This window comes from Equus caballus, chromosome 28 (assembly GCF_041296265.1).
Source record: "Equus caballus isolate H_3958 breed thoroughbred chromosome 28, TB-T2T, whole genome shotgun sequence".
NCBI classification, from domain to species: Eukaryota; Metazoa; Chordata; class Mammalia; order Perissodactyla; family Equidae; genus Equus; species Equus caballus.
Window position 1 is genome coordinate 26,061,205 of NC_091711.1, and position 25,730 is coordinate 26,086,934.

Sequence of the window (25,730 nt, forward strand, 5' to 3'; positions counted from 1 at the left end):
GTTTTAAAGATCAAATGAAGTTTTGCATGTGTAAACACTTCCTGAAGTATAAAGAGAAAAGTAAGTGTATTTATCATTATTATTTCTCTTGGGGTTATTACCATCCTGTAAAGCTCCTTGGAGTCAAGAACTGAGTTTTGTTCATATTTATAATCCCTTAAATCGAGTTTCACTTCTGTACTAAATAATAGTTAATTGCAGGATAAATACTGTAAAGGTTAAAATTATAGTACTGTGAGAAACGTGCAAAACAAAATTTTAGTCTCCCTTTCTCATAGCAGAGGGGGAAGGATCTGGAAAAGCAGAGAGAGAGGAAAGGAAAAGCGTTAGGGTGGAAATTTTAACTTTTAAAGCTTTAGTAAACCATACAAAAAAGATACTAGTAATCTTTCATGAGGGAAGATTATTGAGGTATCTAAATTTTATTTTATACTCTGTACATGTTTTTAAGTCCACTTCTTTAAAAAAAGTAGAATAAGGACAGTGTAGATGGTTAACCGTAGTTGTTTGTGTGATTATTTCTATCTTCCCAAACCATTTGGAAATTGAAATCCTGCAGTGTTGCTCCTGGGTTGTGAAAAACGTGAAAGCTAAATAGAAAGTAGCAATCAAGGCAGTACGGTACTGCATCATATAAACGAAACCACATGCTGTAGATTCAGGATGTATGCATGCAATAGAAAGAGCTAACAATTCCTCATGTGCAGGAGTTAGGGTGATCACCCTGCTTTTCTCTGCCATCTTAAGATCCTTCCTTTCAGGTCAACGGCCCTCTTGGCAACAATCATTGGTTGAGCCATCTATAAGCAGTGTCTGTAAACCACCCATTCCTCAGCTAACCAGAGATTAATGAAGTCCTAGAAAACCACATTTCCACAGGAGACTGTTAAGGGGAAAGGAGATTGTATGTAAAGTAAATTGCCCCCGTCTATTTCATTTGATCTTTGGTCCTGAAACTAGTGTTTACAGAACTGAAAAGAACAGACAGATGCTTGATACAGATTTCTTAATTTTTTAAATTAAATATATGGCTTCTGATCTTTAGAAAAGTAATGGAAGATGTCAATCAGTAGAAAAAAGGTGACATGGAAGAAAGTCTTTTTAGCAAGTATCAAGTTTTCTTTCTTTTGTCTATTTGCTTGAAATTCTAAAATGCCTCAGGAATGATCACAGAAGGAAATTTGTATAAATGCCCCATTAAACACTTAGGAACTTATCTCTTCTTTTCTTGAAAATCCATGGTAGTATTAAAGGATGGCTTAAACATTTATTTGCTTATGCCCATAATATTTTATTGAATTAAGACTAAATCTGGTTTTAACATTATCATTAGTCAATCACAAAATTAAACTGTGCAAAAGAATTATAATTTTGACTAGTCTCATTATGAGTAATTTTCCTCCTCATTGTTTCGTTTAATACTTATCTACATGTAATGAAGATTAGGGCTATTCTTACAAAAAGGACTATTAAGTATGCCTTCGCTGTGTTGGTATGATGGATGCCAGGAAAGACCAAACTTCCTTGACTCTGTCATGTCCCTATTATTAAACAATTTAAGGTCAGAAATGCCCCTATTATTAACCAATTTAAGGCCCCAGGTTAAAATGCAAATCTGGGAGGTGGTAATTTGTTAAACTCTTATCAGTTCTAATATCTTAGTGCAAATTCATGTATTTGATAAATTGACAGTGCTCTGAAGACAATAGGAAATCGGCTGTTAAATTTGGGGATGAGGAGGGAAAATGAGAAAGGTGCATAGATATTATGTTGCGTCTGGGAGGCCTGATCAAAAGTGGAGCAGTATCAGGGCATTCCCTGGTTCTTTGGGGAAATAGAAAGAGGGAATCTGAATGCATGCAAGACACTTTATCTAAGACTAGTGCTAGTCACGAAGTCCAACACTGACTATCTGTGGAAAACCTAAGAATTCTCTGGGAAGAACGGCTTGTCATAATCAACTCTGTGCTTAAGGAAAGCAAAAACGAACCTCCTCTGTAAGTCACTTAACATTCACGCCTCTCAACTTCTCTGTCTGAAAATGAGAATTAAAAAACTGCCTCTGCAGATCCACATTATTGTTGTGATGATTATGGGAAAGCTTTTGTAAGCTATGAAGGAAGCACTGCATGAATTCAAGGTAAATTTTAAGTCTAAAAGGTAGGTGATGGCATTTCCACTTAATTTACAATTTATATTGACCCCAGTGAAGATCAGATGAGAACTGCAGTGCAACTAATAGCTGCTACTATATGTAAGCCAGGGATGTAACAAAAAATTTTTAATGATAATAGTTCCCAGTAAATGTTAGGTGCTATTATTATTGAGGCCTATCCTATCCTAATATGTGAGGTACTTTGCTGCTAAGCTTTTCCCCTTCTTCCACGTTTCTTTTTCTTTTCACTGGCCCCTTACCCTCTGCTTTCAAACATGCAGTTTTCCAAATCTGGAAAGAAATTGCTTGACCTGTGGCTTCCTAGCTCTACCACTTTATTTCTCCTCTCCCTTACATCATCAGTGAGAAGGCTGTCTCAGTAGATCTCAACGGCGTAGAAATAATCTAGTTGGCATGAAACTGTGTTTCATCACAATCACTAAAAGTTCATTCTTCTCTGATCTCTGTATCTACATAGAGATAAGGCTTGCCTCCCTCTGCCCACTTTACTCACCAGTTTTTAATGCATCATCAATGTGCTCTGTAGAAATCATAATAATCACATATATTCTCAATAGTTCTATATTTTGTCAATCACTAATGAGACAGGATTCATGTTTATGAGTTGGAACCATGGGAACAAGACAGTCTCAGTAGTATTATTTCTCACAGTCCTAAAATTTTCTGTAAATGATAACTATGTTTAAAAGCCTAGAAAGTCCTCTGATTTTTAAAAAAAATCATCATGACTCTATGGTAGTGACTGGTGGATACAAAATGTTGAAAACTGCTGGTTTATACCTGCCATCTCCATTTTCTTTTATTTGTTTTTTTCCTTAGCCACCTACAGTTAGGCTTCCTGCCTTTGAAAATGTTCTCTTAAAAAAAAGGTCATCAAGGGGCCAGCCCCATGGCTGAGTGGTTAAGTTGGCGCACTCTGCTTGGGCGGCCCAGGGTTTCCCAGGTTCGGATCCTGGGCATGGACATGGCACCACTCATCAAGCCATGCTGAGGCAGTGTCCCACATGCCACAACTATAAGGACCCACAACTAAAAATACACAACTATGTACTGGGGGGCTTTGGGGAGAAAAAAGGAAAAATAAATTTTTTTTTTTTTAAAAAAAAGGTCATCAGGGGCCAGCCCCATGACCAAGTGGTTAAGTTCACATGCTCTGCTTCGGTGGCCCAGGGTTTCACTGGTTTGGAACTTGGGCATGGATGTGGCACTGCTCATCAAGACATGCTGAGGCAGTGTCCCACATAGCACAACCAGAAGGACCCACAACTAGAATATACAACTATGTACTGGGGGTCCTTGTGGAGAAGAAGAAAACAAAAGAAAAAGATTGGCAACAGATGTTAGCTCAGGTGCCAATCTTTAAAAAAAAAAAATAGGTCATCAATAATTCCTTTCTTGTTAAATTCAAAAGCCATTCATTTTCCTTCATCATTTGCTAAAGTTGATCACCCCTTCTTTCTTCTAAGAAGGAAACAATATCTTAGTTTTTATTCTCACTGCTTATGTAATTCTTACAACTATCCTAAAGAGTTCACTTTTTTTTTTTTATTTGAGGAAGATTAGCCCTGAGCTAACATCTGCTGCCAATCCTCTTTTTGCTGAGGAATACTGGCCCTGAGCTAACATCCATGCCCATCTTCCTCTACTTTATATGTGGGATGCCTACCACAGCATGGCTTGCCAAGTGGTGCCATGTCCACACCCGGAATCAGAACCGGCGAACCCTGGGCTGCTGAAGCGGAAAGTGCAAACTTAACCGCTGCGCCACTGGGCCAGCCCCGGAGGTCAGTATTATTATCCTCATTTTACAGTTGAGGAGGAAACATGCTCAGGATTTAGTCAACTCGCTTAAATTCACACATGAGAGCAGGATCTGCTCTGGGAAGTGTTAGACCTAGCAATGGAGAGGAAAGCCTTTTCCCCACTGGATCACAGCATGCTCTGTTGCCTATGTTTAGATTGAATAACAGAGCTTATTTCTTTTATTCATCTATGCTTTGGGGTACTGCCGTACTTCATTTGTGAAGGTGGCATGTCAAGTAGTTTTTTGCCAGGCTGTCCAGCCACAATTTTATCTAGTCTCATTTGAACTCAGTTTCACCAAGATCAGAGAAGGTGGCTAGAGAGATAGCAAGTTGTGATACGTCACTGATTTTTTTCTCCTTTTCAAGTTAACTGGCTCCTGTAGAAATGGGAATGCAACCTTGCGTTCATTTAGGCTAGGCAATGCTCTAACCACATACACTACATTGAAAAGTGTAGTCATCAGAATTCGATGGATGACAGCATAGACTTTAAATTAAGCCGTATAGTATAATCTGTTCAACTTTTGACGGAGTGGATTTCACTGAACCACTGTAGTGATACAGTAGGATTTAGTTACGTACATTAGTTACTCATATATTTCGTTTTCTCAAGTAAATGCATAACAACAGTGTAATCTACCCACAAAAGATTTCCTTAAGGTTTTTGTTGGCATGTCAGTGTTAACAATTGGGGCTTGGGTGTTTTAGATTTCATCTGAAATTAGTGGTTCACATACAACAATAAATGGTTTTCATGGTTGTCAGCTTTGATTAGCGTAATATTAAACCTCTTGAGTATATTCTACTACTTTTGTTTTTTAAATGACAGATCTGAAAAATAATAAAGACATAGCTTCTGTCTTACAAACACATTAAATATATAGTCTTTGATTTTCTCATTTAACGTACCCTTACATTTTCCAGAGGCATTTGGCTTTGTTCCTTCAGCAGGTTTTGTCTCTAAGTCTTTTACCTATCTACCAAAACGCCCTCAATCATTTCATTAACAAATCTGATGGAGGGAAGAGAGAATTATGAGTTATCCCAAAGATATATTAATGACATCATTTCAATATAAATAGAATGAGGAAAGGAGGAATTATGTATTAGTAATAAAGTCTTTCATTGCAAAGCAATTTACACCTCTCAAAGGATTTTCATCTACATTCTTTTTCTTCATACTTAGCATTATGTAGCTGAGGAAATTAACGTATTAGGTGACTTGTCTGAAGCTGCACAGCAATCAACAGACCTGCGATTAAAAAACAAGTCTTCTCATGACCAGCCATTATTCCTTAGAGCGTCTGCACCTTACAGATACCATTGTTCTTTACAGTGTGCCTTATGGACACCATGCAAATGATTTCTTTTGAGGAATAGTTATTAGAACCCTTTCCTCCTCCTCAACTTGTCTATTTGTGAAAAAAAATGCACTTAAACCTGACTGCCTAAATCAGACAAGATAGTGTTTTGGAATCTCCAAACAGAATTTGTATAGGTATAATGAGAAAAATTGGTTTATTAGAGAATTTTACCTACAGCTTATCTCCTGTTAGATGACTGCCTTGCCAAGCTAATTTGGCATATATTTCAAGCTGTCCAGATCAGTTGAGAAGCTGTTCTATCATAATTTATAAAAGCTTTTCCACCATAATTTATTCATTCATAGGTAAACTCATGACCTTGGAGAATGAATAGAATAACAGATGGAGAAAGGTCTCAAGGAGGAAACTGAAATGTGTGTGCTGTCTAAGCTACTCGTTATAAGGATGGGTGCGGGGATCAGCTGGGTTCATAAATGAGGTTTTGCTTTCTCTTCCTGATCTGAGCTGTATCCTTATTTACTCCATCTGCATTTGAGGTGAAATGCATTGATGGTCACAAATCAATTTCTTCTCTTCCACTCAGGGTACGGGAAGTTCCTAATAAGCACTGGCATCCAAACAATGAGGATGAAAGCTTTGTTCTGAATTTTGCAGAAGGGGCAGCAGAAGTTGGGGGTGAAATGACTTGTCCAAAGTCACACAATGGGATGCTTAGCTTCCTGGATCCCAAAGCAGAGCTGTTTCCTCCAAGATATGGTGACTCAGTAACATCCTCATGCTATTAGAAAATTCTCCCTGAGGGCAGATCAAAATTTGTTTACTTGTAACGTTGACCATCTGGAGGGCGAAAACTAGGGTCTCACTGAAAAAACTGCTTTCTCCATCCCCGTGTCCCCCAGCTCCACCCCGTCCCAGTCTCTTTTATGTCTTGTCCAGCTTAGAGTCAGAATTGGCTGTTTCCTGAGGAAATATCTGCAAACAAGAATCTTCAATATCTTAGATCTTTTTCTCTATCTTTTTAATGCCCACTGTGCCTCCTTGTAAAAGATGTAACATGTCTTAAACATCTTTTTTCTTTCCCCACTTCCATTATTCCCCAAGCCCCCATCTCCTCTTTTTATTTTAATCCCTATTTTGGATAATAGAATCGTCATCTGGTCAACCATTTATTTAGATACCTTAGAATCATCTTTGACTTTTCCCTCTTTATCTATCACATTTAGTTAGTGTCTGGATATTGCCAATTCTGTCATTAAAATGTCTCTTAAACCCATTTATCTTCTTTCCACTGCCACTGCCCTAGTCCTCATTCTCAACATCTCTTGTCAGGCTATTATAATTAGTCTCTATGCTGGTTTCCTTGCCTCTATTCTCCCTGTGGCATCATATTATATGGTCAAAAGCTTACAATCTGATGAGGAAAATGAGATATGCACATAATGAACAATTAGAAAATAGCACAAGATAGAATTTATAATCCAATACTAAAAGATATGTATGGACACTTCAGCATCATGGAAAGTCAGGAAAATGCAGTTATCACTGAGAATTTATGGGGAAGTCTGCCTGGAAATGTGATTTAAAGGATAGGTGATGGGGCCAGCCCTGGCAGCCTAGTGGTTAAGTTCGGTGAGCTCTGCTTCAGGGGCCCGGGGTTGGTTCCTGGGTGTGGACTCACACCACTCTGTTAGCAGCCATGCTGTGCTGGCAGCCCACATACTTACAAAAAACAATAGAGGAAGATTAGCACGGAGGGATTTTAGCTCCGGGCAAATCCTCCTCAGAAAAAAAATAAAACAGAATAAAGGACAGATGAGAGTTGGATATGCAGAGAGGAGTTGAGAAAGTACTCTACTTCTTTATATTAACAACAATAAGATATTAACTACCATTTACCGAATACCTATAATATGCTAGTTTGCAGATAGGCATTATTACCTGCCCTTCCCCCTTGCTGATCTGGGCTGCGGATGAGGACACCGAGCTCTGAAATTTTAAATAATATGCCTCATATCATACAGTAAATTTCAGAGCTGTGATTTAAACTCAGGTGTGTTTGGTCCTAAAGCTCAGAATTAATTCACTAAAGCTCACTCAGATATCTTTGGCTGTCTGGAAATTAATATAGACAAGTGGTGTTAAAGGGGATTGCAAGTCCATATATCTGATTTTGAGGTTATTTCTGTGGCACCATGGGCTATATTCATTACCTTCATCACTATAATCAATCAAGGGATAGATTAGAGATAGATAAGATGTCCTTACTGCCTTCAAGGAGCTTGATGTGATGGGGAAGGCTGACAATACAGTGTGATCTGTGTACAATAATGAAAGAAGATCAGGAGCTTGGTTGAGACTAAGACCTGTTGCTCTGTAGCCCTGCTTCAGACGGTAACTAGTTTAGACAGTTCATTTAACTAACATGTTTCAGTTTCTTCCTCTGTGAAATGAAGGGATGACTAAATAAGGGAGCCTCCTAGTTATTGAAAATTCATTGTTCTTTTTATTCCTAACCCTTAGTTCTATTTTTGCTTTTCCGTCTCATTTCATTCATTCACTGACTCACTCATCATTCCTTCACTTCATCAACATTTATTAAATACTTTCCATGTTTCAGGCACTATATGGTACACTGGGAACACAAAGATAGGATATGGTAACCCTCTCACCTCAAGAAACTCACAGGCTTGGAAGACAGATTGGCAAATTCAATGAAGTATTGGGACTGAGCTGTTTACAAAGTGCTGTGGGAGTACAGTGGGGAGAGCGTGAGGTGAGGTGGGGATGGAGATGGGGAGGGGAAGACCTGACGAGGAGCTGACATTTGCAAAGGCTCTTAAAGACTGAGTAGGAATTTGCTAAAAGGAGTGCACATGGGAATTTCAGGCCAAGAAAATAGATTTTGACTTTCTTGTATTTGCCTGCTCTTGATGCTTTTCTTCATCAAAATATTAACTCTTCTTTAGTTATCATCACAATTAGTTGCTGCAGATCCAATACATTGGAGATTTGGTTTCCTAAAAGAACACCCTAAGTAGAAGAGAATACTTTGTTTTCCTGCAAATGCTCTCACTTATTTAATAGAAAGAAAAAGATTCTTGCACCACAAATTTTGTTCTCTAGAAGTCCATGGGACTTCTAAATGGAGCTTCTATCTGTTTTAATGAAAAGAATTGACAAGTTCTCATAATAACCTTAACAAGTACTTAATACACAATAATGTACTTTGCTATGGGATAGAACTAATGTTTTTATACTCAGAAAGCATTATTCTTCTGAAATATTTAACACATATGTCAAAAGAAGTGTTTTGAGTATTTTCTGGAATATAAACTATCTCCATATTATGAAACCCAGTAGTCCCACTGCTGAGTTTAATACCATAAGTATAAATTGTCTTTCATACTACAGAAGATGGGGTTGAAAATAAAGACATGAAATAGGTTCATATTGGTGGTTTCATTACTTTCCCCTTTATATGCTTATGGGCTTGTAATGTATTCTTTATTCCCCGATCACAGTTGGGACAGATTTCTACCAGTAGGAAAGGACTTGTGATGCATCCACATTTCTCAAAGAATAGATTTAGTCACTGTTTCTGGAGAGGGCAGACTTAGAACCAAATTGGAGGAAGTTGCCAATAGGTGGAGTGTGCCTCAATGTGAGGAAATACTTTCATCTTTGGAGCTGTCCAATAGTACACTTATTTCGTCTTCTCTGTTACTTGCTTAAACTTCACAGAATTGTAAGTTTCCTTAGAGACGGTGCTATGTCATTCACATTTGTATTCCTTCTTCCCCCATCCCTGTCAGCCTGGTGCCTTACACACATTAGACAAACACTGAATATGTTGAAATGAATTGCCTAGGAGAAATCAGGTGAGCTCTGAAATAATGTAATTAGGCACAGGTTGATGAACATTAGCCAAGTATGTTTCAGTGCGTGACACCAGGGCCTCTTCCGTAATGGTGTAGTGGAAAGAATGCTGAGCATGGGGCTTGGGTTCAAATCTAGGCTCTATCATTTATTAGTTGTGTGATCATGGGTAAGTCGTTTTGCTATGCCCTGGTTTGTGAAGGAGACTGCACACCCTCTCATCTACTCAAGTACACTGTAGTGCTCCTCTTTCTCCTCCATCATCAATTTTCCTCTCTGCTGGATTATTACCAGTAACACAGAAACATGCTGTTATTTCTCCCATCTTAAAAATGCTTTCTCTTAAGTCTTGCACCCAATGCCCCCATTCCTCTGTTCTCTTAATGGCAAATGTCCTTGAAAATGTTCTACACTTGCTATCTTTAATTCTTCTCTTTCCATTATCTCTCAAACTTATTTCAATCAGGCTTTCATCTCCATCATTCCATAGAAGCAGGTCTTGTTGAGCTTCCTAAAAACAGCAACTTCCATGTTGTTAAATACAGTGGTCTTAGTTTTTATCCTTAGGGGAACTGACACAATTGGTCGCTTCCTCTTCCTGGAAATATCTTCTTCCTTTTGCCTCCCAAGAATACCACACTCTCCTGGTTTTCCTCCCCTTCACTGTTTGTTCCTTCTCAAACTCCTTTGCCGAATCCTTCTCTTTTCTTCACCTTTTACCTTGGAGAGCGACAGGGCTCAGTTCTTGGTCCTTATCTCTCTCACTCTCTTAGTGATGTCATCTATGCTCATGGTTTTAAATACCATCTAAATGATGACAATTTCCAAATTTTATCTCCAACCCAGAATTCTCCCTTTAACTTCTGATTCATATATCTAACTGCCTAGTCAACATTTCCACTTGGATGTCGAATAGACATCTAAACTTAATACTTGCAAAACTGAACTCAAATTCTTCAAATCTGTTCTGCCTAGTTTTCCTCATTTCAGTAAATAGCATCTCTATCCTGTTAGTTGCACAGGCCCAAAACTTTACTGTCCTCCTTGGCATCGTCTATCTTTCCTGCTCACATTCCACATCAGGGAATCTTTTTGGCTGTACTTTCAAAATATTTCCGGAATCCATTTCTCTACCTCCACTGCTATAACCACGGACCAAGCTGCTGTCATCTCTTGCCTGGGTTGTTGTAATAGCATTCTAACTCGTCTCCCTGCTTCTCCTCTTGTCCCCTTACAGTCTTTTCTCATCATAACAGCCAGAACAGCTTCCCATTGCACTTAGAGTGAAAGCTGCAATCCTTACAAAGACGTCTAAGGCCCTAATGTATGGGGCTCAATGCCTTCCCCGTGCCTTTTCTCATCGCGTGTCATTGTCCTCATCACACTGGCCTTCTTGCTGCACGTCAAACAGTCCAGCCAAGCTCGTGCCCCCGAGAACTTTGCACAGACTGTTCCCCCTGATTGGAGCCCTCTTCTCCCAGATGTGCTCTTTCAAATCGCACCTTCTCAATTAGGCCTCTCTTGCCAATGCTATTTAAAACTGCTTCCCTCCCCTAGCACCTCCTGTTACCCCAATTTATTTAATTTTCCATAATATTTGATACTTTTAAAATTGCTGCATCAGTCTAGTATTCTGTTCTAAATAACTGCATAATTTACTTATTTGTTATATATATTGTATATTTTCTGTCTCCTGCTAGAATGTAAGCTATATGAGAACAGCAGCTTTTATCTCTGTTGTCCACTCCTGAATTATTAGTACCTCCAATAGCACTTGGCACACGTTAGCACGCTATATTTTGTTGAAGGAAGGAATTGAGTGTAAACAACAAAAATGATCTCTGAGCTTCAACTTCCTGTGAACTGTGGTAAGAACCTAATGAGAGAATGGATGTGACAGCCCTTGGTAAATCATGGAGCACAATCCAATTAAGAAATTACTATTGATATTAATTAGTACTATTGTCTCATCAGTCTGCCATGCAACCTTGTTGAATGTTTGCTATATGTGGTTATTAAATAAAGATAGATAGATATCTGGGCTTATGAGAATGGTACTTCCATTCAGTCAGCCTCTTGAGATTAAATCTTCCTTCATAAGTTCGTTTGACTATCAGCATCCATTAATATTTCAACTCTTAATACAGCTTTTTGTTCATGCTCCAGCATAACCATACTTTAATTGTGTGGTACAGCTGTTTCTGCATGTCCTTTGTATATGTGTCCTGCAGGCCATCTTGTGTGTACATGTGTACACATGTGTGAGTACACGTACATACCGCATGTGCTGTGCTCTCCAACGTGCCTTTCTGAGCCATCATCAGTCAGATTAGCCAAAAAGAGGTTGTTTTTATGGGGGTTTAGGACCAGCCAGAAGCTTCAGAGCAGCCAGATAATAGGGATGGACTGGTAGGGGGTGCAGAGGAAACAGAGATGGACATAGGGTGACAGATATTCAAAAAAATTTTTTTGCTTGTTTTCTGTTTATTTTGAGAGACATGAAGATTGCAGCGCAGCAGCAGAGTGTCGCACCTGAGTTGTTATCTTCTCTCACTGCTATGAGCCACGTAAAGGAGCCGTCATCGAGAGGCAGGGAAAAGCGTTGAAAGGCATCTTTTCCCAGAACATTTTGGAAAATTGAGCATTTACTCTCTTTTCAGCCCTCAATAGAAACTACACAGATTATATTGTTAACCCAGATTGTAGGGTTTGGGCCGGAAAATATTTCACCAAGTGCTAGGGGTGGTTGTCATATAAAAAGATTTAATCTAGGAATCTCTCTATACTTCTATCAGCCAAAGAGCAGTAGTACTTGATGGCACACTGGGCTGTCTCGCACTTTCTTCAAGGAGTTTGGTTACTGGAGGTAACCAGCACTCCAACATCCAGAGCTCAGGTATTGGAGAGAAAAGAGAAGAGAAGTTGTGGACTATATAAGGCTAGGGTCTCTCCTGAAAGTGAGAGTGAGGGTACCTCTTTGAAAGTGAGAAAATTCACATTAAGAAGGCCAGGGATCACAGGGCTATGTCCTTACTAAATAGATAGTGAATTCCTGGAGAAAAAGGGGTAATGAAGAATAGGAAAAGGAAAATATGGTTTTCAAGGTGGTATGTGTGGGAATAGCTCGCTTATGCCACCGAAGGAAGTATAACATAATGTCACAGTCCACTCTAAACCCTAGTCCTCGTTCTACCAAACTGTGTACGTATGATCCCTAACTAGGTAAAAGTATATGAGGAAAAATATTTGGAATAAATACACCAACTGTTAAATAGCCTTTTTTCTAATTGGTAGGATTAGGGGTGACTAATGTTCTTTTTCAAGTCTTTGGAGTCACTTCCATATTTTACAATAAGGGTATGTTATTTTTATAATTTGAAATTTAATTTTACAGTATTTCTGGGGCTGGACCCGTGGCCGAGCCGTTAAGTTCGTGCACTCCACTTGCGGGGCCTGGGGTTTTGCTGGATCAGATCCTGGGCATGGACGTGGCACCCCTCATCGAGCCATGCTGGGGTGGTGTTCCACATGCCACAACTAGAAGGACCCACAGCTAAAATACACAACTACATACCGTGGGGCTTTAGGGAGAAAAAGGAAAAATAAAATCTTAAAAAAAATAAAGTATTTCAGAAGGTCTACATTCAAAAACCCATCACCCATCCAGAGGGAGCCATGTGTTAATGATGGCTATTATTCCAGAAGCACTCTTATAGGCCTGAGGACTGTGCAAGCAGCTTTATAAGTATTTTGTCATCTAGCCTCACACTAAGTCCATGAAGTATATACTGTTATTCTCGTTTAGAGGTGAAGACACTGGGGTACGGAGATCAAGTGAGTTGTTTTAGGTCATGTAACTAACAGGTGGCGACACCAGGACTTGAATCCAGGAGGTCTGGCTCCAGTGGTTTCTATGCACATTCCACAATGTTCCAGTGCCCTGGTCTGTACACACACTGAGACAACGAAGGCTGTCTGCCTTGGGTCTATTTCAGATATGCTACACACAAGATCTGTTTGGTGGCTTCTAGCATATTTTAACTTATAAAAAAATTTACATAAATAGTCCTTCAGATGCTCTGATAAGAAATATTTTTGCTTTTCTTAGAATTCTTATAAAAAAAGTCAAATATTTCATTAAGAAAATAAATTGGAGAATTGAATTCAAATATACACATAAAGGTTTGATTTTTTGGTTTTGGGGGTTTTTTTGTTGAGGAGGATTTGCCCTGAGCTGACATCTGTTGACAATCTTCCTCTTTTTCAGCTTGAGGAAGATTAGCTCGAGCTAACATCTGTGGCAGTCTTCCTCTATTTTGTATGTGGGATGCCTCCACAGCATGGCTGACCAGTGGTATAGGTCTGTGCCTAGGATCTGAACCTGCGACCTAAGCTGCCAAAGTGGAGCATGTCAAACTCAATCACTATGCCATGGGGCCAGCCCCAAAGGTTTGTTTTTCTTTTTAACCAAACCATCTGAATCATGCTGCAAATTTCATTTACTTACTTAATGTAGCTTTTGCTTTTTAAGCCGTTGTCCCCCGGAGCTCACTTTCTAGCTCCTGTGACTGAGGGTTTTTAGGAATAATTGCAAAGAAGTAGGAAATGTGGATATTTTTTTCTTCTGTTAATGCAACCAGGGTAGGAAAGATGCTTATTGGGAAGCCAAGCAAGGGTAGTAATCTAGGTCAAGAGTATAGTTTTGACGTAGAATCTCCTTCTATAATTCTCTAGCAAAAACTTTTCAGGTTTGGAAGAGACCTTAGAAAGTCCAGGCCAGTAATTGATCTGGCCATCCTTGAGTCTCTTCCTCATTCCCTTCCCATCTTCGTCCCCTGTCCTACAGTTCTACAAGTAACAAGGAGTAACAAGGAACTCACAGTTTCTGGAAGCCGTCTTTCTGTTTTAGGACCGCTGTTGCTAACTCTTCCTGATGTTGAGTGGGAATTAGTCTTATGGTAGCTTCTTATTGGTCCTGCAAGTGATTGAAAGAGCAGTTTCAATAGATCTGAAACAAATCTTTAGTCTATTTTAGTGCATGAGGGCAGGAGTGAACCCTCAATATGCTTTACATCATGATTGCAGGTTTATTAATTACTGTTTTTTATATAGTACTTTCATTTTTTAAAGTGCTTTTTGTATAGGACATTGTATTTTTTCTTACCCTCTTCTCTGAGAGGGAGGCTGGGATAGTTACACACACACACACACACACACACACGTCGCTAATCCTTACAAGGTAGGCCATTTTATTCCCATTTTACAGATGAATAAACCAAGGTTAAATAACTCTGCAAAATCACTCAACTAGAAAATGGCTACATTGGCATTTAGATCTCAGAGTTCCCAAGGGATAGATGTTTGGACTTTAAATCCTTGCACTTTTCACAATGATACGCCGAATTTCAGATCAAATGGAGTATCTGTGGTAAAGGGAAGGCAGGAGACGCAGACAGTCACAGAACTTGTTTTGGAGCTGGAATCTATCTTGCAGTCTCATTTTGTCTCTACTTCTTGTGGAGTCTACTGGTTGCTGTTGGATTGAAAGCATAAATTTGGCTCATTTGTTTTGAAGTGCCTGCAGATAGTAGTGCCTGTTTGATCCTTTGATTTAAAAAGAACTTGTTAGTATCTTTAAACTATATAGATGGTGAGCTGCTCCAACACTGGACTATACCTCTAGTTTGAAATGGTTCCACTTTAGGGTTTCCAGTTTAACTGCTTTTAAGACATAGTATAAAACCCAATTCTTTCCTTAAGCCTGACCAGTTCTAACGGAGCTCAGTGCTAAGATGAGAGAATATGGTCATTCTCCCAGAGGGTTAGGAAGAGTAGTTAGGTACAAGGATACCTACGATTATCTCCAAATGGACAGGATTTTTGCTAGATATTGTTAATAAGTCAAATTTAAATGATAGATGGGAAAGGTCAGGAGTAATGATCAAAACCAAAGGCCTTTATTTTCCAATACTTCGTAAACTCCAAACTCTCCAGAGACGGTTGAGAACAGGTCAAAGCCCAAACCTTCAATCCCTAAAGGAACAGAAATAAATCACAGTTCCCTGAATTCTCTTTCCTTTCAGCCTCACCTGTCCACACTTCAGACTTTTCTGAACTCTCAACCTTCACACTGACGGCAGACTCGGACTCTGCTCATCCAAAGCTTTCCATTTTGGTTCGTTTAAATCCCTTTGAGGTAACTGCCATCAGAAGGCTAGGTATTGTGAGCTCACACAGGGCTGTGGGGGAGGGGTGAGCTGGCCTGTGGGGACTCCCGTATCTCTAGAAGCTGGTCACTCAGTTTCAAACAAATCTGCATCACACTGGGGGTTTCCACCCTTTTTCTATGTCAATGATCCCCATTTGTCCCTAGTGCCTGGGGTTTCAGGTCCTGGTGAGCCATTCTCATTTATCTTCCTTTTGTTTTCAGGCTGCATTCTGCCTTAACTATCAACAATTATCATTTATTCTGTACCTCCTAGTTTGGTGGTGAATGCTGAGGCTTTGCTAGCCTTCCAGTTCTGCCATTCAGGCTCTTTATAAAGAACAGCGGCTCCAACACCAGCTCCTTGATGTGTCTCTGGCTGGCTGAGATAATCTTGGATTTGGAGGGGGTTTCCGAGTCCAAATTTCTCCTTGAATTTCCTTTGGGGACAGGAAAGAGTGGAGAAAAAAGAGGGTCTTCCTGGGGTTCCAAATCTCTCCACCGTCTCTTAAACCTCTTTGGGGGTCCTTCTGTCCTCAGGAAAATGCACACAGTTCCAGGGGTTTGCAGACCTTCCGATCTCCTTGAATGTACCGTCTCTCACTTAGCAACCCTGTCCCCTCTGCTGTCCTTCTGGAGTCACGTGGGTTCTGTATTATGAAGGAACAAGTAGTGAATGTGGCTTTTGAGAAGCAATAAACTGTCTTCCTTTCAATTTTCCATAATTTCCATATGCCCTTTCAGCCTCATGTGTTTGAAATTCTGGGAGCACTGTGCACTATGGCATGCGAAAGACATAGTAATTAATTCTCAATTTGCTATCATATTTGCTTGGAACTACAACACCAACACTATTTTATAACTTTTTTTTAGGGGAAATGAAGCTCTGAAATTCCCCATCCATTGCATGTGGCAGTAAAGCGACCTCTAGTGGACTTTCCTGGTAGTTTCTAGGAAATTCTGGAATAATGAGCTGTCATTGCTGGTGGAGGGACAGATCATTGAAATTAGGAGATCAGGTATTCAGCTACCTGGTGTCCTGAATTCGTTGGATGCACGGCAAGCTTCAGCGCGAAGGCTGGGGCAAGTAAGGCACATATGTTTGGATGAAGCAAGATTCATCACGGGTTAAAAGTGGCTGCAGGAGACCTCAAGTCTCAGGAACTAACATTTTTCTAGAGAAGGACCAAGGATCAGGTCATGATCAGTGGATCAGGACCAACACGCAGGATTGGTTAAAAAAAAAAAAATGTCTGCAATAAGAAACAGCGAGAATGATTTGAAGTCGTAATGGACCTTTAAGGCAAAGCAAGGGAGAAACGATTCCACATTTTATTTTCTGTTTTGAGTGCTGGAATTTTTTGGTGAGAGGAAGAGAAGCAAATGAACTTTTTTTCTTTTAGGCTTTATTTTTTCCTTTTTCTCCCCAAAGCCCCCCGGTACATAGTTGTATATTCTTCCTTGTGGGTCCTTCTAGTTGTGGCATGTGGGATACTGCCTCAGCATGGTTTGATGAGCAGTGCCATGTCCGCGCCCAGGATTGGAACCAACGAAACACTGGGCCACCTGCAGCAGAGTGTGTGAACTTAACCACTTGGCCACGGGGCCAGCCCCGCAAATGAACATTTTAAAAAAATTCCAACTTGGGACTAAACAGTCTCTCAGTCTCTCCATCTCTGTCTCTCTGGTTCTGTCTCTCTCACCCTCACCGTGTAGATATTATCCAGCCCTACACAACCACCAAAGGCAGGCTCCATTCACAGTCATCGCCTGGGGCCCATCCTGGCTCCTTTGGCACTAGGTTATGTTTTCTGCCCACTGAACCCACATTGACCTTGGTTACCTGGCTTGCTCCTTGGAACTCTCTAAGAACTTTTACTTGGACTTACCTTTCAGCATGTGCCCAGTCCTGGATGCTTTACAGAGGATACCCTGCTCCAACACTGTCCGTGAGGACCCAAAACTCTCAGCCGCTGGCCCTCTCTTACGGCGGGGAAAGCTGGTTTGGGCCTTTTGTCCAATAATAAACCTTCCTACCCTGACCCCTCTAATTCGGTATCTAATCTTGTACCTGTGAGCCTACTTCTCAAGTCACCACCCTCTATCTTTGGTCCCATGTTTAACACCCAGACCTCATCTAACTCTGCAGCACTCAGGCTTCCTCAGTCACGCCTGACCTTTTTGTTGTAATTTTTTTTTTTTTTTACAGATTGACATCTGAGCTAACAACTGTTGCCAATCTTTTTTCTTTCCCCTGCTTTTTTCTCCCCAGATCCCCCCAGTACATAGCTGTATACTTTAATTGTAGGTCCTTCTAGTTGTGGCATGTGGGACGCCGCCTCAACATGGCCTGACAAGCAGTACCATGTCCGTGCCCAGGATCCGAACTGGCCAAACCCTGGGCCGCCCAAGTGGAGCACATGAAATTGACTACTCGATCACAGGGCCGGCCCCAAGGCCTGACCTTTTTGGAATCCTGCTATGATGGGATTTATCTTGTGCCTTCAGGATAAAATGATAGCAGATTAATAATGAGAACGTCTTCTCAAAGGAATAGGGAAACTCAATATGTAATATTATTCCTTTGATCAGCATTTAAAGATGCTATTAAGCCAAGTTCTATCATACGTTTAAATTTGAATGTCTTTTTCTGATGTTTAATACAAGAGCTTAGAGATGTAGTCTCAAGACATACAGAACAGTTGAAAAGTCTAAGTAACGGGTTAAAAAAATAAGAGGAAAAAGAAGTTATGTGTGAATGTTCTGTCATGCTAAATTATTATAAACATTTGCCTACTTGGGTCGGAATTATTATATCATTTCTTATTTTTCCAGCTATAGCAGAAACCCTCCAGAGAACCGTGTTTACAGCTGTGGCCACTCACGATCTTAACAATAGGAATCAATGACTTGTTTAGTGAAGAACAGCTCATAGGGCACTGATAACATGAACAAGCTATGAAGCTGGCGTCCAAGAGAGTTCAGAGGTTAGTGGGTATAAATGGTTTAACGAAAAATGACATTCACAAAATACTTCAAATCCAGCTGGTGGTAGAAGAAATTCGTCTGGGAATTGAGTTCATCATGAATATAAAAACTGGATTAAGGGGCTGGCCTGGTGGCATAGTGGTTAAATTCATGCACTCCTCTTTAGCAGCCCTGGGTTCGTAGGTTTGGATCCTGGGCGCGGACCTATGCGCTGCTCCTCAAGCTGCACTGTGGAGGCGTCCCACATAAAATAGAGGAAGATTGGCACAGAAGTTAGCTCAGTGACAATTTTCCTCGAGCAAAAAGAGGTTGGCAACAGATGTTAGGGCCAATCTTCCTCACAAACCCCCCCCCTCCCCGAAAAACCAACTGGAGGGGCCGGCCCCGTGGCCGAGTGGTTAAGTTCACACGCTCCGCTTCAGCAGCCCAGGGTTTCGCTGGTTCAGATCCTGGGTGTGGACATGGCGCTGCTCATCAGGCCATGCTGAGGCAGCATCCCACATGCCACAACTAGAAGGACCCACAACTAAAATATACAACTATGTACTGGGGGAACTTGGGGAGAAAAAGCAGAAAAAAAACCCCAACTGGATTAGTTTAGGTTTGCCGTGATTGGGTGAATCTAAGGTATAGACTGTCATGTTCTTCTAGCATGAAAGAAATTATTTTTCAAGCAGTAAATAAATCTACCTATAAAGTGAACGGGGACTATTCTTCTAAGAGCCAAGATAATTTCTAATTTCCCATCACAAATGAAGAAAAGCTCTTAAGAGTGGAAATGCAATATTTATGTCATATTGAAGCTTTGGAACACTGACTTTTCCCATGGAAGCACTTTCCTTAGGGCTTTTTGCCATAAGGGGGTGCTCTGGGATAATACTTTTCAGCAAAGCAGCTTCTTTTCTGCTCTGCTACCTGAAAAAAAGTAAACTTTTAGATTTGATCATTCTACTTCCCATTCACTAACCTTCAAAAGGTGTCAATTTAAATTAAAAACATGAAAAAAAAATAGTGAAAACTATTTAAAAGGTAAATAACCAGTGTCCGACTCCTAAGGAAAAGGCAAGCATTGGCAAATATTTTGTGAATACCCTTGTTTCCTTTTTTGGGAGATTAGAATCACAATTAGCCAGGGGTAGCTGCACTTGAATTCTTCTGGGTTGGAACCAAAAGCCACACCTTGGGGACTGGCATTTGCTCTTTTACTTTAGTCCTTTTTTGTAGCGTTACTTTCACTATGTCTTTTGGCCAATGCTGTGGGGATTGGTGTAGTCGAAGTTGCTTTCTTACAAATTCTGTCAGTGTTTCTGTAATTAACCTATCCTTAGGGCAGGGGGCTAGAAACCAAGAATTCCACAGTAATTTCCCTGTCACCTCTGCCACGTTTTCGATCAGTTCTTAGGTTCTACTCTTACCTCCCCAAGTGTAGGGGGTAAGGCAGTGGGGAGGAAACTCAGTTCTGTTTTCATGGTCTGGAAGGGAGGATGAGAGGCAATCATAGCAGCTTCCAAGCATAGAATGCTGTGAAGGACGACTAATGAGTCAAGGTCACCAACAGGGCATTTAGAGAGGTGGCTACCACATCTGGAGGCCAGAACATAGGGCCCTCATTGTTTTGGTCAAAAGAACTCACCTAGTTCTAGCACAGCCTGTCTGAAGGTGTTGGCTCCTTCTTGCTTTGGTGGCAAATGGCCCTGGTATACAGCAATATAACAGAAAGAAATCTTGTACTTTTGCTTATAATCTATAATTCCTAAACTCATCCCCTTAGGCAAAAAAATTGGTGAGGTTTCTTTAGTCATCTTTATGGTCATTTTATTCTCTTAAACACAAGAGGGAAATTTGGCTGAGAAGTTATGTAGTACAACTTGGGAGATTTTATTTGAGAATTATGTCTGGTCATCAGTCTTTTGCGTCTTCTTTATGCACGGGATTCGCTTAAAAAAAGATATATTCATATCACCACCTATATTTTAAAAATACATTTTCCTTAAATATGTGTTAGGTTCCACTTCCCAGAATTGGTTACCTTTATGTTTTTTTTCTAGCAGTGACACAGAGAAAAGAGGAAAGGAAAGAGTTTTGGGTAAAGGAGAATGTACATACGCTTTTTTTCCTCTTAATTTTGAGATCTAAAATGGTATTTTCCTTGTTCTTTTCACTTGTGGAACAAAATACAAGCATTTCTTAGACTCTTGATTACAATAGACCATCTTAAGGAAAATGTTAGAAATCATAAGACGTTACCAAGTGGCCAAGAACTACAACAGAAAGAAAAAAAAATTTCCCTAAGATTGTTTCTGTCGTCCTTCCCCCGCCCCATGCCTCCCCATCTGTAAATTTCCAAGTTTAGGGATTTAAAGTAAGCCATAAACTCCACTTGACTGATGGCTGTCTCACCCTTTGGGGCTGCTCAAGCATCAGAAGGGGGATATGCAGTCACTAGACAGGCTTCTGACCTGCACACACTTTTTTTTCTTTCCATTAATCCTTTGCACAGAACAGATGCTCTGGGTACACTTTTAGGTCAGAAGAATGTCCAAAATATGTGGGTGTGAATTTGGTGAAAGGGTCAGCTGAATGTGGAGCATAGATACCAGCCTGGAACCAGGTCACGTTTTAATGAAAAATACCCATTCAGCATGGCATTGTGTTTTTCAAAGAGGTGATTCCCAGCAGTGGAGAACACAAGGGAGAAACAGGCATTCATGTGGAACTCTTTAAAACAGAGTTCTTGTGCACCCTGGCTGGGGCGGGCTCGCCGGTACCTCCTGGGAAATGAGATCATGGAATTTTGCTAGGCGTAATTGAGTTTTTTGGATCATCAGTCATAATTCTTCAAAAAACCCCAAAATCTCTATGATTGAATAAAGGAAAGACTTCAAAATTATAACTGGCTATGCTAGGAAAAAAAAATCTACCTAAGAAGAGCAAAAGTATTGTCCCATTCTCATACTGAAAAACGTGAAAAAGCAGAGAAACAGAATTTGCCCTGTTTCACTAAAAAAAAAAAGGAATACCAGAGGGAGTAAAGTGACTAAGAAACTCTACTTTTACATGTTAAAGAGTGAAATATAAAACTCTCTTAGGTACATGTTTTGCTAGAAGTGGTTCTATTTTCTCTTAAGAAATGTATGTGTGTTTTAATCCATTTGGGATCATTAATAGTACATAAGCAACATAATTGAGGTTATTTTTTAAGAACAAGAGAAATATAGAAATATTAGACTCAATCACCTTTAAAATGGTAATAAAATGCTATTATTGTTAGTGTTAACAAATAAATTTTATTTTATATCTCTGTTATGGCTAGTTGTGGATGGTATACAGAAAAAGCAGTGGAAAGTGTCTTCTAAAAAATCAAATACATTAATGGAGGTATTATATCTGAAGTAAGGAAGGTGATAGTCTATTCTACTCTCTGCTGGTCAATTTTATGATTCATAACATCAACCCCTTCCTTCAGAAGAGCTAGGATGATGAGGGGATGTGAAATTAGGATATCAAGAAAGAATGAAAGCGTCTTAGTGTTGTTTAGTCTGAGGAAAGCAAGCCTAGAGGAGTTAAGAGGAGGAAGAAGGATCAGGCTGCTTCTGGACAAGCAGAATTTTTTTCAGTGAATGGAAAAAATAGGGATCAGCCAAATTTTGGTTCAATATTGAGCTCTTCAAATTACTTGACCATCGGGCAGTAACGTTGTAGAGTAGATTCAAGTATGAAGATGTCATGGCGCTAGGATAGAGTCCACGAGATGGAGAGGCAGCCTCAGTTCTGTCAAAACCTTGAGAGTAAAAAACTCAAAATTCAATTTATTTACAGAGATTGTGAAAATGGATAAATAAGCAAACAATTTAACAAGCATAACCTTTAGACATGAAACAAGTGTTATAAAATATTTTGCCTCAAGTATTTGTTGGATTTAATTAGATTAAATGATATAAACCCAGGAATATTTTTATCCATCTATCCATTTTCAATATAATTAAGCCTATTTTCTATACTACAAATTGTGCGTGCTGGATCTCAGTTTTAGATGGAAAAACGTATTTCCACATTTAGCTTCTTTTTAGATTACTACAACTAACAATATAAAGAAAACTCTTGAGTTTCAGCAACTATTGGAGTAAATAGAATTCCTTCTTGTTACCTTCTCTATGAGCTGAAAGCAACTGAGTCAAGGGCCACAGCTTTCTTACACTTGCATTAAAAGAAAAGAAAAAACAACTCAGAATAATCTCTTCTTGTTCTGGAAGATTGGTGCTAGAACAATTTGATATCTATATAGAAAAAAATGAAATTGACTCCTACTTATACCACAGACAAAAATCAATATCAGGTAGATTGATGACTTAAATGCAAAAGTCAAAACTATAAAGCTTTTAGGAGATAATATAGGAGAATACCACAAGGGTAGGAAATTATTTATTAAATGTCACAAAAAGCACTAAACATATAGGGAAAAATTGACTACATTAGAATCAACTGTCAAAAGACACTGTACAAAGACTGAAAAGAGGGGCTGGTCCAGTGGCATAGTGGTTAAGTTTGTGCACTCTGCTTCGGCTGCCCACAGTTCATGGGTTTGGATCCTGGGCACGGATCGACACACCACTTGTCCAACCATGCTGTTGCAGTGTCTCACATACAAAATAGAGGGAGATTGGCACAGATGTTAGCTCAGGGACAATCTTCCTTACCAAAATACCCCCCAAAAAACCATACACACATGCACAAAAAGACAAGACACAGATTGGAAGAAGATTGCAACATATAGCATCAATCAAGTACTAGTATCCAGATTAAAGAACGCCTTAAAAAAAGAAAAGGAGACAACCCTACAGAAAAAAGGGCAAAACGTGTGCAAAGGCGTTTTGCCATTTTGCTATAAAGGGTATCCAAATGGTTGATAAAGGGTAGGAAAAAGGTGCTCAACATCATTTCTAATCAGAGCTATACAGATTAGCAGGATACCTTCACACACTTACCAGATTTGCAAAAATTAGAACATCTGCCAATATCAAGAGTTGCCCAGGATAAGAAGCAACAGGAGCTCTCAGACACTTTTGGTGGCAGTATAAATTGGCACGACCACTTTGGAAATTATTGTGCGTTATCCAGTAAAGTTGAAGATACTCGTAAACTAAGACACAACAATTCCATCCTTAAGAATATACTGTGTGTTTATGTTGATCAGAGTTCATGTTTAACAGTGTTCATAAGAGCATTGTTTTTAATACCCTCAAAATGGAAACATTATAAATATTTATTTACTGTATAATGGAGGAATAAATTGAAATATATTTATAAAATGGAAAATTATGCAGACATGAAAATGAACAAAGTACAGCTATAAGCAACAATATGGAGCAAAAGAAGCAAGAGAGTATGTACAGTACGTTTCCATTCATACAAAGTTGAAAAACTAATATAAAGGCAAAACTAATATCATTATATTATTTAAGGATACACATATGCGTGGCAAAACTAAAGGAAAGTAGGGACGTGATAATGATAAAAGCTAAGATAATGGTTTAGAGGGATGGGAGAATAAAAAAGGATGCATTTTCTAGAGTTAGCAAGTATGATGACTCCTGGAAGGAACAAGATATAGAAAGTTCATGAGTTGAAAAGAAAGTGTATCGAAGAGAAGTGATATCTATAAATAAAGCATTATCTAGTTTATCGGATCAATATTTTGAAATATTTTAAAAGACAAATTAATATCCAAGCCTAACTAAATTAGCATGCATTTATATTTCTGATTTACTTATTACTTGAAATCTTGTGAGGGTAGATTATTGGCAAAATTGTAAAATAAGCAAAAAAATTTTTTTTGCTCTATGGCTCTCTCCTGTCTTGATTTTATCTCCTTGCCGAAACCCTGTGTCTCATTTCTAAATTGTTTAACGAAGATGTTAACTGCTCTCTTGGCTTAAGGGATTAACTCTCCCAGGAATTTGTATTTTAAGAGATTTTTTAGAAGACTGAAAGGCTTTAAAGATACCAAATAAAATCTCAGACGATGGAATTTAAGCTATTTTTTTAAAATATGGGGCAATTCTTTGCAAGGTGGCTCATGTGTAAGGTTTTGTGAGTAACAAGCAGCCTCTGCTTGTAGCAGACCCCCCAGAGAAGAGACCCCTTTCCAGCTTGGAGGTTGGTTTCTTTAGAAATTCACAAAGATTTAAAGCACTTTGCCTTGAGTTTTTGCTGTGTGAGTCGGAGGTGAACTCCCCACTAACTCAATGCACTGTGAATAGAGATAGGCATTTTAGCTGTCCATGTGTGAGACAGCTCTTCTCGGCTTGGTCAAATGAAGTATGACCAGGCACTAACGTGTGCAATGTAGAGGCCGTTACAAAAGAAACTGGGAAAACCATCCTCTTGGCTGGAATGGAATGAGTGTCTTTGACTTATAAAGCATAAACTGTTAGGATCACTAGTTTGGTAAAGTTGGAAAAGATATATTATTATGCAGAAGTATAAGAATAAGACTTCTGTTGAATTTGAAATACGTTCTTTAAATAATTATCCCCAAGATTGGACCATCTCCTAGTGTGGACACAACCATCAAAAAATACTAAATACCTAACTGATCTATTAGGTAATTTGTGGAGCTCTACTTGAGGCTAACAGAAGAATTTTAAATAAGTTGGACTATATTCTAACTATTAAATACCCGAAATTCATTCTGTGACAATACTTGCTAAACCACCTCAAAATTATGGGTGAAAATAATTGCTCCTATATTGGTTTGAATGCTAGCTCAGCAATACATAAATAGTTGATAAAATATGTAGATACGCACACACACACACATTCTCTTGAGAGTTTCATTATCTTCTTTTCTTAGTGGTCAGAGGAGCCTGTAGAAGATTTCAAAATGGTCCGTTGACTCTCTTGATGTATCTTTGTTCTAGAGTAGCCAATCTAGTTGCCACAGTTAACATCTTTGTTTTTTATTTATATTATTATTAATTTTTATGGAAATCTCACAAATGCAGAAGGCTATATATATCCATATATATATATATTCCCCTGCCCCCCCACTGGAGAATTTTAAAAGCAAAAAAAAAAAAATTGGAGGCAAGCTAAAAACTCATACAACGAGATGGCTGTATTATGGTATAAGGATAAAATAGAATACAATCCAGCTGTTAAAATGAGTGAGCTAGATTTATAGTATGGATGTAAAAGGATTCCCATTGCTATAACATTACCTTCTCTCTCCCAGCTTGTGCCCATGGCCTCATGGGGAGTTCCCTACTATCAGTTGACAGAGGCAGAGAATCTCCGGCCTGGTTTATACGTGGTTCTATGTAATATGCAGGCACCACTTGAAAACAGACAGCCGC

General features: G+C 39.3%; 1 protein-coding gene across 2 annotated transcripts in view; it reads right to left on the reverse strand.

Annotated features, from left to right (window-relative positions):
• The window catches only part of USP44 (ubiquitin specific peptidase 44), a 45,042-nt gene extending 29,561 nt beyond the window's left edge, over positions 1–15,481 (reverse strand). Inside the window, exons 1-2 of one of the 2 annotated variants that reach the window (XM_014736757.3) lie at positions 15,272–15,481; positions 14,063–14,157 (exon numbers count right to left, since the gene is read on the reverse strand). The gene's annotated coding sequence lies outside the window, so the exon portion shown is untranslated. The remainder of the gene's footprint in view (positions 1–14,062; positions 14,158–15,271) is intronic. The other variant, XM_023631198.2, reaches the window with a different exon arrangement.
• Positions 15,482–25,730: the final 10,249 nt, after the last annotated feature.